This window comes from Capsicum annuum, chromosome 9 (assembly GCF_002878395.1).
Source record: "Capsicum annuum cultivar UCD-10X-F1 chromosome 9, UCD10Xv1.1, whole genome shotgun sequence".
Taxonomy (NCBI): domain Eukaryota; kingdom Viridiplantae; phylum Streptophyta; class Magnoliopsida; order Solanales; family Solanaceae; genus Capsicum; species Capsicum annuum.
The window spans coordinates 64,360,395-64,375,765 of record NC_061119.1 but is presented as its reverse complement, the minus strand read 5'-3'; positions in this window follow the sequence as shown (position 1 = coordinate 64,375,765).

The window sequence follows — 15,371 nt, the reverse complement described above, 5'->3', positions numbered from 1 at the left end:
GATCCTTCAACTGTTCTTTTAATTCTTTGAGTAGTTGGAGACATTTTGTATGGCAGAAAAGATATAGGCTGAGTATTTGGGAGAAGGTCTATTTTGAAGTTGATTTCCCTTTAGGTAGGAACTCCAGGGAGATCTTCAGGGATTACATCTGAGAATTCATTTACTACTGGAACTGACTCAAGAGTTGAAGTTTCTGAGTTAGAGTCTTTGACTCAAACAAAATGGTAAATACACCCCTTTGATATCAACTTTTTAGCTCTAAGGTATGAAATCAACTTACCTCTAAGAGCGATAGTACTACCTCTTCATTCAAGGACTGGTTCATTCAGGAACTTAAAATGAACTATTTTGTTTCTATAATCAACTGAGGCATTGCATGAGTGGAGACAATCCATGCCGAGAATGATGTCAAAATCCATCATCTCTAACTCCGCGAGATCAACTGAGGTAACTTTCTGAGATATTATCATCGGAAAGTTCCTGTATACCTACCTAGGTACAATGGAAATGCCTACTAGGATAGACACTAAAAAGGGCTCCATGGATGAAAAGGATCCATGGATGAACATCTAACATACCTGGGATGAAGAATTTAGAATGATTAATGGAGAGTTCTTGAGGTTTGACCTTGATTCTTGAAGGTTAAGGTTTTGCTACTTGAGAGAATATTCTTAATTTTTGGGGAAAAATTTATTAGAATAATGCCCACTTAGGTTATTAGGGACTTAATTTCGTGTTTAGGGATGACTGGGACAAGGGGAAAATACTTAAAATCCCTTGGAATTAAAACTCAGAACTGACTAAAAATCTCAATTTTCTGGGCTAGTGCCACGCGGCATTGTCACGCCATGTTATTGGAATTGGACAACTAGGAAATTGGTCTGTGGCGCAACACAAGGAAATTGCGCTCCTTCACTGATTGGGACCTAGAAGTTCACCATGATGCGATGGTATCGCACTTCGACACTGGAAATGGACAAATGTCAAGTTGACCTATGACGCGATACGCCAGGATCGTGGACCCTCACTGGAATTTTCCAAATGGGAGATTGGCCTGCTCCGTGATGCGCAAAAGGTTAAAATAATGGTGTTTAACGACTGGGACTTAAAATCGTCATATTTTCTTACCCGATTATCGAATTTAGGTAAAATTTATATTGTTGGAAAGCTAACTAAATTTCCTACTCAATGGAAGTCTCTAAATTGAAAAATAATGTGTGTTTCAAAATTTTATACATGAATACTCATGTATTGGGACTTAAATTATGATAGGAAAATATGGGGTGTTATACCTTGATATTCTGCTTAGGGTACGACTAGATAGGTACTAGTCATATGGTACGGTAATGGGTTGGGAAAGGGATTCTTATGCTGGACAGAATGTGGTGTCTAACTTTTTGACCTAGTGATGACTTGAGGGTACCAGTTGTATGATATGGTGATGAGTTAGAGGGTCAACTCATACCTACCTGCGAGTTTCTACAGTTTTAAGTTGGGGGTATTTTGGAAATTTCCCCTCTTAACTCATTTAAACCCCATGACATAAAACACCTTTAGGGGCTACATTAAACTATTATTCTTATTCAAACTCTCTTACAAATCTCTTAAAATCTCTCTCAAGCTCTTTGTTCAAGAAAAGGATAGGGTTTCTACAAGGCAATCAATTAGGGGATTTAAGGAGTGAATCTCTCCATCTTCCTCAGTGTCTAAGGCATGTTACTCTTCCCTCATTCTTAGTTCAACTAAAATAATGTTTTAATGAATGGTTTTTAAGGTTTTATTGTGGTATTAATTTGGTTTTGAAATAGATGTTGGGGGTTTCGTTGTTCTTGGTTGGATAATGTTTTCCCATGTTTTACTTATGGTTTTTCATGTTATAATTATAATTTGAACATATAGTTGCATGGGAATGGTAAATTGATGCTTGTTTTTGGTTTTGGAAAATCATATGCCCTCAACGTGTTGGTTAAAATGCCAATGAGAATGACTTTGTCACATAGTTTAAGTATTCTTGAGTTTTTGCATTGCATAAATGATAATGGAACCTAAATTGGTTTGGTAGGTTTTAAATAGATTGGAAAGGCCTTGGTAGCCATGGTTTTGGTTTAATTGAGAACTTTGGAGTCAACTTGATTTAATGGTTTTGGTATGGCATAAAAGGATAGACTTGCAAGCTCTAATTTTGGTATGACGATACCAATGGTTAATGCCTAATGAAAAGACTCCTTGGTAAATGGTTTGGTTATTTGTAAAAGATTTAATTAGGCTTAAAGGGGTTTGAGTACTAAAGTCGTATAAGGTGGGGGTCCCATGGGGATCGCCATTGGATAGTCACATTTGCCGATGTGGGGGGTCTTGGTGATCATGTACATTTTGTCATATTTTATATTTTAGGGGATGTACTAGTCATCCCAGGTTTCTATTCTCCAGTCATACGGCTAACACGCAGTGGGGCCCTTTCAGCAGGGGGAACTGAACCCATATAGTTCATGGATGGTTTTAGGACGGCCAAGCTACACAACCCAAGTTAAGGTTTTAAGTGCATGATAAACCCGATTCCTTTTCCCGGCATGGTATAAATGTATATATGTATGTGAATGCATATGGTTATTTACTTTAGTTTGAAGAGTAGAATTATCTTATCATTATTCCAGAGTACATGCTAGTGTTCATTTTGCTAACTATCTTCGGGCATTATATCCCCACACGATGCAGGAATCATCCATATTACTCCTCCTGCTCAGTGACTTGGATTTAGGGATAGCTTTGAGTCAAACTAAAGTGGTGAGCTTTCATACTCTGAAAGACTCTATTTTATTCAATGGACTTCTTTTGTTTTTGTTATTTATTTGGTTGGGTTTTGGATATGGCCGGGGGCATATCCAGACCGAATGTTAGTGATTTTGGTTCGAGGCTTTATTAGACTACTATAGGCATGGGTGGTGACAGTATTGGTGTTAGCCTTGGTACTAGTATTGGCAATGGGGATTACATCGGTTGGATATTATGTTGATGTTGTTGTATTATAATTATATATTTTATTTAATGTCTTTCAACTATTATTGTTCAATTTTGTTATGCATTTGTAATTCATCTAACATAGGGTGCGAGGCAGGTATGGTTAGGAATTGGGAGTGGTCTCCAGTCCCGGTCGAACTTGTGATGCCCGACATGAATAGGCCCCAATTTTGGTCCTGTCAGATTGGTATCAGAGCCCTAAGTTCATTGTCAATTCGGTGTTCAACAAATTCGTATCGAGTAGAGTCTCTTTTAAGGGTGTGTAGCACGCCACACTCATAAAAGAGAGGCTACACGGCATTTATGAATGTTTCTCTTTCTTGTGTTATGTTTTCAAGATGTAGAATTTAGGTCCTAAAATATCAACTAATTCCTATTTGTTTGCTTTTTAAATCATTCCTCCTCGATAATTTAAAGCTCATGAAAATCCCTTTGTCCTACCTGAGGATAATGTTGATGGGACCCATTCTACTTATGAGGTACAGACCCAGTCTAGGGGTCCAGTTGCTGATTGCCCTCCTGGAGTTCCACCGGTTTTCTCCGGTTCTCCACAAGTCCCTTAATCTAATGTGATGAATTTTGAGTTTTGTTAGTCTATCCATATGTTAGCGCAATTGGTAGCTTCTCAGGCTAAGCTTGGTACTACTGTTACTTCATTTTCTGAGGCCACAAGGGTTGGCCAGTTTATGAGGTTGAACCCTCTTGTGTTCACTGGTGTTAAAGTTGAGGAGGATCCTCAAGCTTTTATGGATAATATAGAATAAATCTTTCATGTTATGCATGTTACTAACGTAAAGTGTGTGGACTTTGCTACCTATTAACTAAAAGATGTAGCATACCAATGGTATAAGAAAGGGGAATAGACTAGGGATGACGACATTGAGTCAGCCCTGTGGGATAATTTCTCTAGTCCTTTTCTAGACCACTTCTTTCCTTGGGAGTTGAGGGAAGCAAAGATCAAAGAGTTCGTTAACCTGAAGCAAGGCAAAATGTCAATCAAGAAGTATGCCTTGAAGTGTCACCAGTAATATTGGTATACTCAAGAGCTGGTTTCTAGCATAAGGGCTAAAATGAGGGATTCACTTTCGAGTTATCTCAAGACTTAGTTTTAGAGAGTAAGGCTTCCTTGTTGAACAAAGACATGGACATTTCCAGGTTGGTTGTGTACATACTGCAAGTTAAGAAAGAGAAGAAGAAGCAGGTTGAGTTAGGGGAGAGGCAGGGCAAGAAGTTTAGATTTTTTTATTAGGGTAGTGGCCATCAGTAGATAGGAAGGGATGGTGAAAAGTGGTCTGAGAAAAAGGGGGGCAATTTTGGATCTTGCTCGACAACTAGTGCTCCCTACCTAAAAAAGTTGGGTGATAGGCATTTTCATGGTGGTGATAACTTTATGGCACAGGGTGCCCAATCTCAGGATAGTAGGGCTCAATCAACTCCATAATATCCTCCTTGTAGATTTTATAGTCAATTACATAGGGGTTACTGTGATGAAGAAAAGGACAAGTGCTTCAACTGCGGTTAGCTAGTGCAATGATTAGAAACTGTCCTGTTGGTAAGGTTGCTTCTGGGGAAAACAAGGTTCTTGTTTCCTTCTTTTCAGCTCTGGCACCAAAGGGTGAACCATCTAGTTTTGGCACTAGTAGGAACCATCTTTATGCTCTCACTACCCGTCAAGAGTCTAAGGCATCGTCTAGTGTCATTACTGGTATGTTGAAACTCTTTTATCGAGATGTGTATTGTTTGCTTGATCTGAGGTTGACTCTTTCTTATGTAACCCCTTTGTGGTTGTGCTTTTGGTTTCTGTCCCTAGTATGTTTTGAACTCTTTTTCTATTTCTACCCCAGTGGGTGACTCTATGGTGGCTAGAAGAGTCTATAGTGGTTATGTGGTGTTTGTGGGTGGTCGGGAGACTTTGATGGATCTATTTCACTTAAATATGGTTGATTTTGATGTCATATTGAGGATGAATTGGTTACACTTGTGCTATGTGTCTCTAGACTGTTGGATCCATCATGTTGTCTTTAAATTCCCTGATGAGCCGGTTATTGAATGGGAGGGTGGTTCCTTAGCTCCTAAGGGGAAGTTCATATCATGTCTTTAAGCTCAGAGATGTCTCTATCATCTGGTTTGGGTTAAATATTCTAACTTAGAGTGTCCTTTGCATTTTGTCTCGGTGGTAAATGAATTTCCTAATGTCTTCCCTGATGACCTTCCTAATGTCCCTCCCAATAGGGAGATTGAGTTTGGGATTGATCTTGTGTTGGACACTCATCTGATCTCTATTCCTCCTTATAGAATGGCTCCAGCTGAGTTGAAAGAGCTTAAGAAGCAACTAAAAGATCTTTTAGACAAGGGTTTCATCCATCCTGGTGTGTCCCCGTGGGGTGCACCGGTGTTATTAATGCATAAGAAGGATGATTCCCTTTGTGGGTGTGTTTGGTATGACGGAAAATGTTTTCTAGAAATTTTTTTCCTATTTTCCCTTGTTTGGTTGTAGTAAAATATTGGAAAAACATTTTCCAAGATAACTCATTTTCCTTTATTTGAGGGAAAATGACTTCCCTCATGGACCAAAGGAAGTTATTTTCTAGAAAATGACAAATGCAACTTATGCCCCCACCCCCACCCCAACAACACTCATATTCACATGACTCAAAAAATTCACATTTCTCAAAAATTTACATTACTCAAAAATATTTTTCACTGTGTTTTGCTTCAATTTTTTACTGATTGAAATAAAAAATAGTGAAGCCTGAATTTTTCTCATTTCCAATGTTCGTTGAATGTATTGTTATTTTCATACGCATAGAGGAAGACTTACCTATGTTACTTGTTTCACGAGGTTGAATAAGGTTGTCGTTCCATTATATTTTTATTGATTGTAGTGTCTTGAGATTGTACTGACAAAATGTTAAAGTGTCTCCTATATTTGCTAATTAATAGTTGCTTAAATTTAGTGATTGTAATATTTTAGTATTCGATATTGATATTATTTGTTATGCTTAAATTAGTTCTTACAAATTGTTAAGTTGCTAGAGGCACTGATATACTAGTTAACAATTAGTAGTATTTTCTATAAAAAAAATTCACTCACCAATCAAACACTAGAAAATATTTTTCTAAAAAATATTTTCTAGTCACCACCTAAACACTATAAAATATTTTTTGGAAAATATTTTCCACTCACCAACAAAACATGAGAAAATAAGTAGAAAACCAACTTATTTTCCAAGAAAATATTTTCCCATCATACCAAACACACCCTGTATGTGTATTAATTACCGGCAGTTGAATAAGGTGACAGTAAATAATAAGTATCCTCTTTCAAGGATAGATGATTTGTTTAATCAGCTTCAGGGTGCTAAGTTTTTTTCCAAGATTGATCTTCGATCCGGATATCATCATTTAAAGATTAGGGAGGCGGATATCTCTAAGACTGCTTTCGAACACGATTTGGGCATTTTGTGTTCCTGGTTATGCCTTTTTGGTTGACCAATGCCCCAGTGGCATTTATGGATTTGATGAATATGGTCTTTTGTCAGTTTTTAGATTTATTTGTCATTGTGTTTATAGATAATATTTTGGTGTACTCTAAGAGAGGTGAATCGTGCTAATAGCTCCACATTGTGTTACAAACCCAAAAAGAGCAATAGTTGTACGCCAAGTTTTCAAAATGTGAATTTTGATTGAATATTATCACTTTTCTGGGTCACATCATTCTTAGTGAAGGGATCATGGTGGATCCTCAAAGAGTGGCAATGGTTAAAAAGTGGTCTAGACCTACGACTCCAACCGATATTCGGATCTTCTTAGGTTTAGCTAGTTACTGTAGGAGGTTTGTGAAGAGTTTTTCCTCTATAGCTACCCCATTAACAAAGTTGACTCAGAAAAAGTTAAAGTTCTTATGGCCATATGCTTGTGAGGGTAGTTTCGAGAAGTTGTAGGATAAGCTAACTTCGGCTCCAGTCTTGACCTTATGGGAAGGCATGGATGGATTTTTGGTATATTATGATATGTCCTATGTGGGGCTTGGTTGTATTTTTATGAAGCATGGCAAGGTGATAGCATATGCCTCTAGAAAGTTGAAGGTGCATGAGAAGAATTATCCAATTCATGACTTGGAGTTATTAGTTGTGGTATTTTCATTGAAAATTTGGCGTCACTATCTTTATGGTGTGCATATGGATATCTTTTTTGATCATAAGAGCCTGCAGTATGTGTTCACTCAAAAAGAGCTTAACCTCAGGCAAAGAAGATGGCTTGAGCTCCTCAAGAATTATGACATGAGTCTTCACTACCACCCAGGTAAGGATAACATTATTGTTGATGCTCTTAGAAGGTTATCCATGGGAGTCTGGCTCATATGGATAAGGAGAATCGAGAGTTGGTGAATTTTATTCACCATTTGGACAACCTTGGAGTTCGTCTCTTAGATTCTGGGGATGGTGGTGCATTTATGTAGGAAGTGGTGCGATCATCTCTTGGTGCTGAAATCGAGGAAAAGCAGAGTTTAGATCCTATCTTGATGAGGATCAAGGGAGATGTAGCTATGCAGAAGGTGATGGACTTCGAGATTAGTGGTGATTAAGGGTGGGCATTCGGGCGGTTTGGTCTGATGTTTAATATCGGTTTGATTTATCAGTTTTTGGATTGACAAAAATGACATCCGTAGTCAAACTGAAATAAATTTGGTTTGGTTCGGTTTTTTACAAATTCGGTTCGGATATTTTGGATTTTTATTTTGGTTTGAAACATTGAAGTAGATAGCCTCTCTTTTTCATAACTGAGCATTTAAAATTGATGGATTTTTTTAGAAAAATTATTTTTTCAAACCTATTTTTCATTTCCAAATATAAATAACTCAACATGGATGAAACGAAATGAAATAATCATAAGCTTAACATAATACATAACGTCATTAATCATTACATATAATATAACCTTGCATAAATAGTCTACAAAACAACACAAAACTCATAAAAATAGTCCATGAAACAACCTGCTTTCTGCATTAATAGTCCATAAAATATTTGAGTCACTAAAATAATCCATAAACAGCCTGCGGCGTATGTGAATGTGCTATTAAATGATAATTATGAATGTGAATTACTAAATATTGTATATCTATAATATAATATTTTATATATATAATATTATATTATATATATAATATATATAATAAAATATTTATATTATTTATTTATTTCTAAAATTTTGGTTTTTCGGTTTAACCGAATTTAAAAAAAATGAAAACCAAACTGAAATTTTAAAATTACAAATCAAATCCGATCCGAAAAACCAAAAAACCAAAACCAAAATTAAATTTTGGTTTGGTTTTTTGGTTTTTTCGGTTAAAACCAAAATATGCCCAGCCCTAGTGGTGATGGTACTTTTTGGTACCAAGAGAGATTATGTGTGCCCGATGTAGATGATTTACGAGAGAGGATCTTGGTCGAGGCGCATGAGTCACGCTATGTGGTTTATCCTAGTTCGACGAAAATGTATCATGACCTTAAGGAAATGTATTGGTGAAACAATATGAAGCAGGATGTGGCTAGTTTTGTGGCCAAGTGCATGGTGTATCAGCAAGTAAAAGGTAAGCACATGAGGCCCAGAGGATTGTATCAAGAAATCGAGTTGCCAGAGTGGAAGTGGGAATGATCAACATAGATTTTGTTACCAATCTTAGTCCCGAAATCAATTTGATTTGGTTTGGGTCTTCGTGGATAGGAAGACTACGTCTGCTCACTTCTTGCCAGTGCAGAAAAATTTCTCGATTGAGGATTATGCAAGGTTGTATCTCTAAGAGATTGTGAAGTTTCATGGAGCACCGGTTTTTATCATCTCATATCGGGATGCACAGTTTTCATCTCACTTTTGGCGGTCGTTTTAGAAAGGGTTGGGGACTAAGGTGAATCTGAGTACTACTTTCCACCCGTAGTTGGATGGGATGCTAAAAGTACTATTCAGACATTGGAGGATATGCTTCGTGATTGTATTATTGACTATTGTGGTTGTTGGGTTAAGCATTTACCTCTTGTAGAGTTTGACTACAATAATAGATACCACTCTAGCAATTGGATGGTTCCGTTTAAAGCCTTGTATGGTAGGAAGTATAGGTCTCCTATTAGCTTGTTCAAGGTTGGTGAGGCGGGGATGTTTGGCCCAAATTTTGTTCACCAAGATATGGAGAAGTTGAAGATGATTTGGAATAGGGTTAAAGCTATCCAAAGTCTCCAAAAGTACTATGCGAATGTGTGGCATAGAAAGATAGAGTTTGAAGTTGAGGATAGAGTGTTCTTAAAGGTGTCTCCTATGAAAGGAGTAATGCGATTTGGGAATAAGGGAAAGCTTAGTCCCCAATATATGGGTCCATACTTGATTCTTAGGAGGGTTGGTAATGTTGCATATGAGTTGGAGTTGCCTTCTAGTCTGAGCTCCATTCACCCGATATTCCATGTTTCCATGTTGAGGAAATATGTAGGTGATCCATCGCAGATTGAACCTATCAAAGATATTGGTATTTCAGATTCCCTGTCTTATGAGTATATCCCAGTTTAGATCTTGGATCGAAAAGTCCATCAGTTGTGGACCAAGGATGTAACTTCGATAAAGGTTCTATGGAGAAACCACAAGGTAGAAGAAGCAACTTGGGAAGCTGAAGAGGACATGAAGTCCAAGTATCCATTCCTATTTTCTCCTCCAAAAATTCATGCGTAAGGTATGTGTTGTTATTAAAATCATTATTTTCTAACATAGTGTTGCGCCCCAAGAGCACACTCAAGTGTACGTGGTCTCACCAAGTAATACAATAGCCTCAAAAAAAGTTAAATATCGATCCCCTCAGAGACTTGTGTTAACAACTATCCTATTCTAGTTTAACTATTTAGATTAAAATAGTGCAATCGTAACCAAAAGAGTTTTGAACGTTATAGTTAAAAATAAACTAAAGCAATGCAAAAAAGTAAAGATTTTGAAAAATCAATGGATGAAAACCCGGGGTTAAAGCACTATGAACAATCATACTACGTTATTGAACCTTATTCATTAGATTACTTATCTTTGTTGTTGATTTGTAGGGTTTATTGCATGATCATGTTATCTTGAGCCTCTAATCGTCTACCTAACATGGACATTACAATTACATCGTTGAGTGGAGATGTAATAATCCAATTAAATGCATAAAACTATCATCCTACGTGTGAACCAAGCATGGTTTTGAGGTATATCTCTATCCTAGTTGCTAATTCAAATTCCTTATTTTATAAAAGAATAAGAACCTTATTCTATCTATCCCCACGTTCTATCTTCTAATTCCCCCTCTCGAGATCATAAAGTCAACAATATATGTATTCTAAGGGTCGTGAATCCTTAAAATTGTTCAAACAAGGATAAATAAACAACCAAATATGATAAGCAATCCAAACAAATCAATTCAAAGCGAAAGTAAACATGTTCTTGGACTTAACCCCGAAAATAAGGCATTTAGCCACTAATCGACATAACTGTAATCAATATAGTTGAATGCATGATTAAATCTATTAAAAATCTAAACTAAAGAGAAATAAACCCTAAAAGAAATATTGAGCAACCCCTCTCCAAAGTCAAAGACATCCAACATTAATTTCAATATGTATAAGTTCATGTATTTGTAGGAGTGTGAAATTTTTGTGTGTTGACTAAGCCTAGTGAAACACCCAAGAATGTGGCCTTGCAAAAATTTTTGGTTTTGAGCATGACTAACCAAGGTATGATTGGACAAGCCACTTGTATACTTAGTCACGACTCGTACCCACCTTGACCTCCCATTTCGTACCTTGATAAGTCCATGAGGGTAACACGCTATCCACTATATAACATGGTCTCTCCTTGGTTGTAACCAATGCATATGAGTTATATACTACTCAACTGTATAGAGCGAAGCCTCAAACCAAGTGGATTATTGTTGTCATGAGTGAAGCTTACGAGTTAGGGGTGAGTCGTACCCTTTGAATATGACTCAAAGGTGCCTGCTCGTACCCACAATAGTATGGTTGACCTATGAGAAGTCTAGGGTACGATTTAGGATACCACTTGTACCCTAGGGTACAATTACTAAGGTAACTATATGGGGAAGTCGTACCCCTGCTCGAGCTCACTTCTCAGCTTTTAACCAAGGGCCTTGTGGTCATTTCCCTTGCCTAAAACCCTAACCTCTTTCACTATATAAGTGTATATGACCTTCCTAATCTCATTTTAAGTGGATATAACATCCTAAATTCTGTCATAAACACTATCAAAGTTCTTAGAGCAAGATTGGAGACTAGGGTTTGGAGGATGTGCATTTAGAGGCAAGAAGAGTCAAGTTGTCTTGGTTATTCAAGTTGTTTAAGGCATGTATATCTTCCCCTTTCTAAATAACTCTAAACCCATGTATTTCACACTTGGATTAGTAAGTGTACATGGTGGTTTTGAAATCAAATGAAAAGGGTTTTATTGCCTTATGATGAATAATGATGATTCTTGCTTAGACTTAGGTTTATACATGTTAATGATGATAAATTATACTTGTGGATACTTTTTGTATGTGTTTTAACATGAGGGTCTTGATTAACCCTAATCTTGATGATTTCTACCATGAAAATAGCCTTGTTATAGGTATGCACGCAAGGTGCTTGTAAAAAAGTCTAAGTGAATTATCTAGTCAATTGTTAGTGATGTGTTGAACTAGGGAAATGTCCCAATAGTGATGAATGATTGATAAATGTTATTGTATATATATTGAGAACCATGTATGGTGAAATTGATGATATTGTTGGATTAATCACTAATAAGAGGTTGAAACCCTAAACATGAAAATAAACTTGATGCATGTGTTGAACCTAAATATGTGAGAAGGTGTAAGCTTGCTAATGAAATATGAGTGGTTATGTGGGTCTTGATGACTGTAAATGCTATTAATGATATTTTGAATCAAGGCATTAGGTCTATTAACATGATGAGTGGTTAAATGGTCTTGTGAAGGCCAAATGTGTATCTAGAGAATTGGTCTAGTGAACATGAATGAGTCATGATAATGTCTAAATGAATGTGAATACTTGTAGATGGTTGGTTAAAGCCTTGTTGGCCATGTATTGAGCTATAATGATTGTAAATGCTTGGTAAATGTTTGATAAGAACATTGTTAAGCATATAATGGATTAGCTTATGGCTTTAAACGGGGTGGTGGCCTTATAAGTGTGAATGTTTGATAAATGGTATTGTGTTGATGTTGTGATCTATGTAATTTATTGAACTATGACCAAGTTGGTTTGTTGGCTAAGAATAAGGGCTCAATTCCCCAAGCTTGAACTTAAAATTGTGTGCAGAACTAAAGTGTGGTATAGAAATGTTAATGAAAAATGAATGGGATAGTAAGGGTCTTGATGACCACCGATTGAATTGCATGATGATTTGAATTGAGACATTAGCCTAATAAAGTGTTAAATCGATGAATATTACCTTGAAGACCTTATGGTCTCATGTAGGTCTTGATGACCATAAATGAATTATATGATAAATGAGTTAAGGCATTGGCCTATTTGAAATGGTTGAGCAATAAAGGCTCCTATGAGTTATTTCAGCATCAGGGCCAATTTAGTAGACCTACTCAGATCACACTTTATATTACCGATGGAGGCCAGTCTAGATTTAGTTATTGTCCTGGCCAAGGTCGTGGTCGGTCTTTGAGGGATTCATCTTCATACTATTTTAGTCATGTTTTTTATTCTAGGTCAGCCAGATCTTCTGGGTTTAGTCCAGTACATGAGGAATGTTATGGTTGTGGAGCATTTTGTCACTTTTTGAGGGAGTGCCCTAGTCGTAGAGTGATTGTTCCTTCAGCTCAGAGTGTTCCACCTATTAGTTTTGTTCATTCCTTAGCTATAGGTGGTATATATGTCCGTAGGGATGGTCCCAAGGGGTACTCGTGGAGGTTCTCAGGCAGATAGGATGTGAGGTCAGTCAGGAGCCCAGCCACATAGTAGGCGTGGTCAGTTGTATGCAGTACCTGCTAGACACGAGGTTGAATCTTAGAATAATGTCATACATGCACAATTTTGGTGTTTTTGTCTTTTGCTTTATTTTATCCAAGATACACTTATGCTTATGTGTCTGCTTATTTTTCCCTATAGTTAGAGTTATCTTGGGATTTATTATCTATGTTATTATGTATATCTACTCCCGTGGGTGATTCTTTAGTAGTGAATTAAATTTTCAGATCATGTGTCATGACAATTAGAGATGTTGCTACTCTTACTGATCTTATTATAGTGGACATGGTAGATTTTGATATGATTCTAGGCATGGAATGGTTATCCCGCTATCATGTTGTCCTAGATTCTTTTGCTAAAACTGTTACCTTAGCCATCCCCGGCATACCCCCAATCATGTGGCAGGGAGCTATTAGCCATGAGCCAATGGGGATTATTTCTTATATGTATACTAGGAGGCTTATTTCAAAGGGTTGTGAGTCTCATCTTGCTTATGTTTGTGATGTTAGTGTGGAGAGCTCGTTGCTTCACTTTGTTCCTATAGTTCATGAGTTTCCTAATGGTTTACCTAAGGATCTACCTAGCCTTCCTCTTAATCGTAGTGTTGAGTTTGTTATTGATTTTGAGCTGGGCATGAGACCTATTTCTATGGCACCTAATTATATAGATCCTGCGGAGCTTAAGAATCTAAATTCTAAGCTTTAATATCTTCTTAGTAAGGGTTTTATTAGACCTATTGTGTCTTCTTGGGGAGCTTATATGTTGTTTGTGAAGAAAAAAAATGGCTCTATGTGTATGTGTATTGATTATAGGTAACTTAATTTTGTGACGGTGAAGAATTGTTATCCTATGCCTCACATTGATGTGAACTATTATCATATATCTTACATTGATGATTTTTTTGACCACTATTAGGGAACATTAGTGTTCTATAAGATTGATTTGAGGTCTGGTTACCATTAGTTGAGGATTCAGACTGAGGATATCCCAAAGACAGCCTTTAGAACCTCTTATGGTCATTATGATTTCCTAGTAATGTCTTTTAGGTTGACTAAAACCCTATTTACATTTATCAATTTGATGAACTGAATGTCCAGGCCTTATTTGGATTCTTTCATGATTGTGTTCATCGACGACATCCTTGTCTATTCGAGAAGTAGAGAGGAGATGTGTAGCATTTGATTATTATGCTCCAGACTTTAAGAGATTATACACTTTTTGTTAAATTCTCTAAGTGTGAGTTTTGGCTTAAGTTGGTGACATTCCTTAGGCATGTGGTGTCTAAGGATGGGATTAAGGTAGACCTGGTGAAGATTGAGGTTCTTAGTGAATGGGACAGGTCTACATCTCCGACTGAGGTTTGTAGTTTGATTGGCTTAGCCGATTATTATAAATGATTCATTGAGGGTTTTACTACTATTTTAGTACCTATGACTAGATTGACTCGTAAGGAGGTTCCTTTTTTATGGTTCAAGGAGTGTGAGTCGAGCTTTGGAAAGCATAATAATTTTCTTACTCGACTCCTATTTTGGCTCTTCTTGTTGAGGGTAAAGGATTCACCATTTATTAAGATGCTTTTAGTGTTGGTCTAGGTTGTGTATTGAAGCAGAAAGGTCATGTTTAGGTAGCTAAAGGTGCATAAGTGCAACTACCATACTCCTGATTTGGAGTTGGCGGCGGTAGCTTTTGCACTTAAGATTTGGAGGTACTATCTTTATGGAATGCATTGTGAGACTTTTATAAATCATCACAATCTTCAACATCTTAAGACCCATAGAGAGCTTAATGCTAAGCAGCGAAAATGGATGAAGTTGCTTAAGGATTATGAAATCTCTATCTTGTATCATCCAGGTAATGCGAACATAGTAGCAGATGCCTCGAGCCAAAAGGCAGTAAGTATGGGTAGCTTGGCTTGTATTTTAATTTCTCAGAGGTCGTTGGCATAGTCCATTTAGTCCTTAGCCAACTTGTTGTGTGACTTGATATTTCAGACCCTCGGAGGATTCTTGCTAGTATGGAGGTGAGGTCCTTACTATTTGAGTAGATTCTGAGTTGTCAGTTTAAGGATAAGAGGCTTGGCATCATCCGCGATCAGGTGTTGAGTAGTGAGTCTAAGAGTACTACCATTAATTCTAAGACTTTCTTGAGATTTAATAGCCTCATTTGTTTCTCGAGGATCGATGAAGAGGGATACCATTGATTCTAAGAGTGTCTTGAGATTGAATAGCCGCATTTGCATCCCAAGGATCGATGACTTAATTCTATTGATTTTGCATGAGGCTTATAGATCTAGGTATTCTATTCATCTGGGTACAGCCAAAATGTATACAGACTTAAGATAGC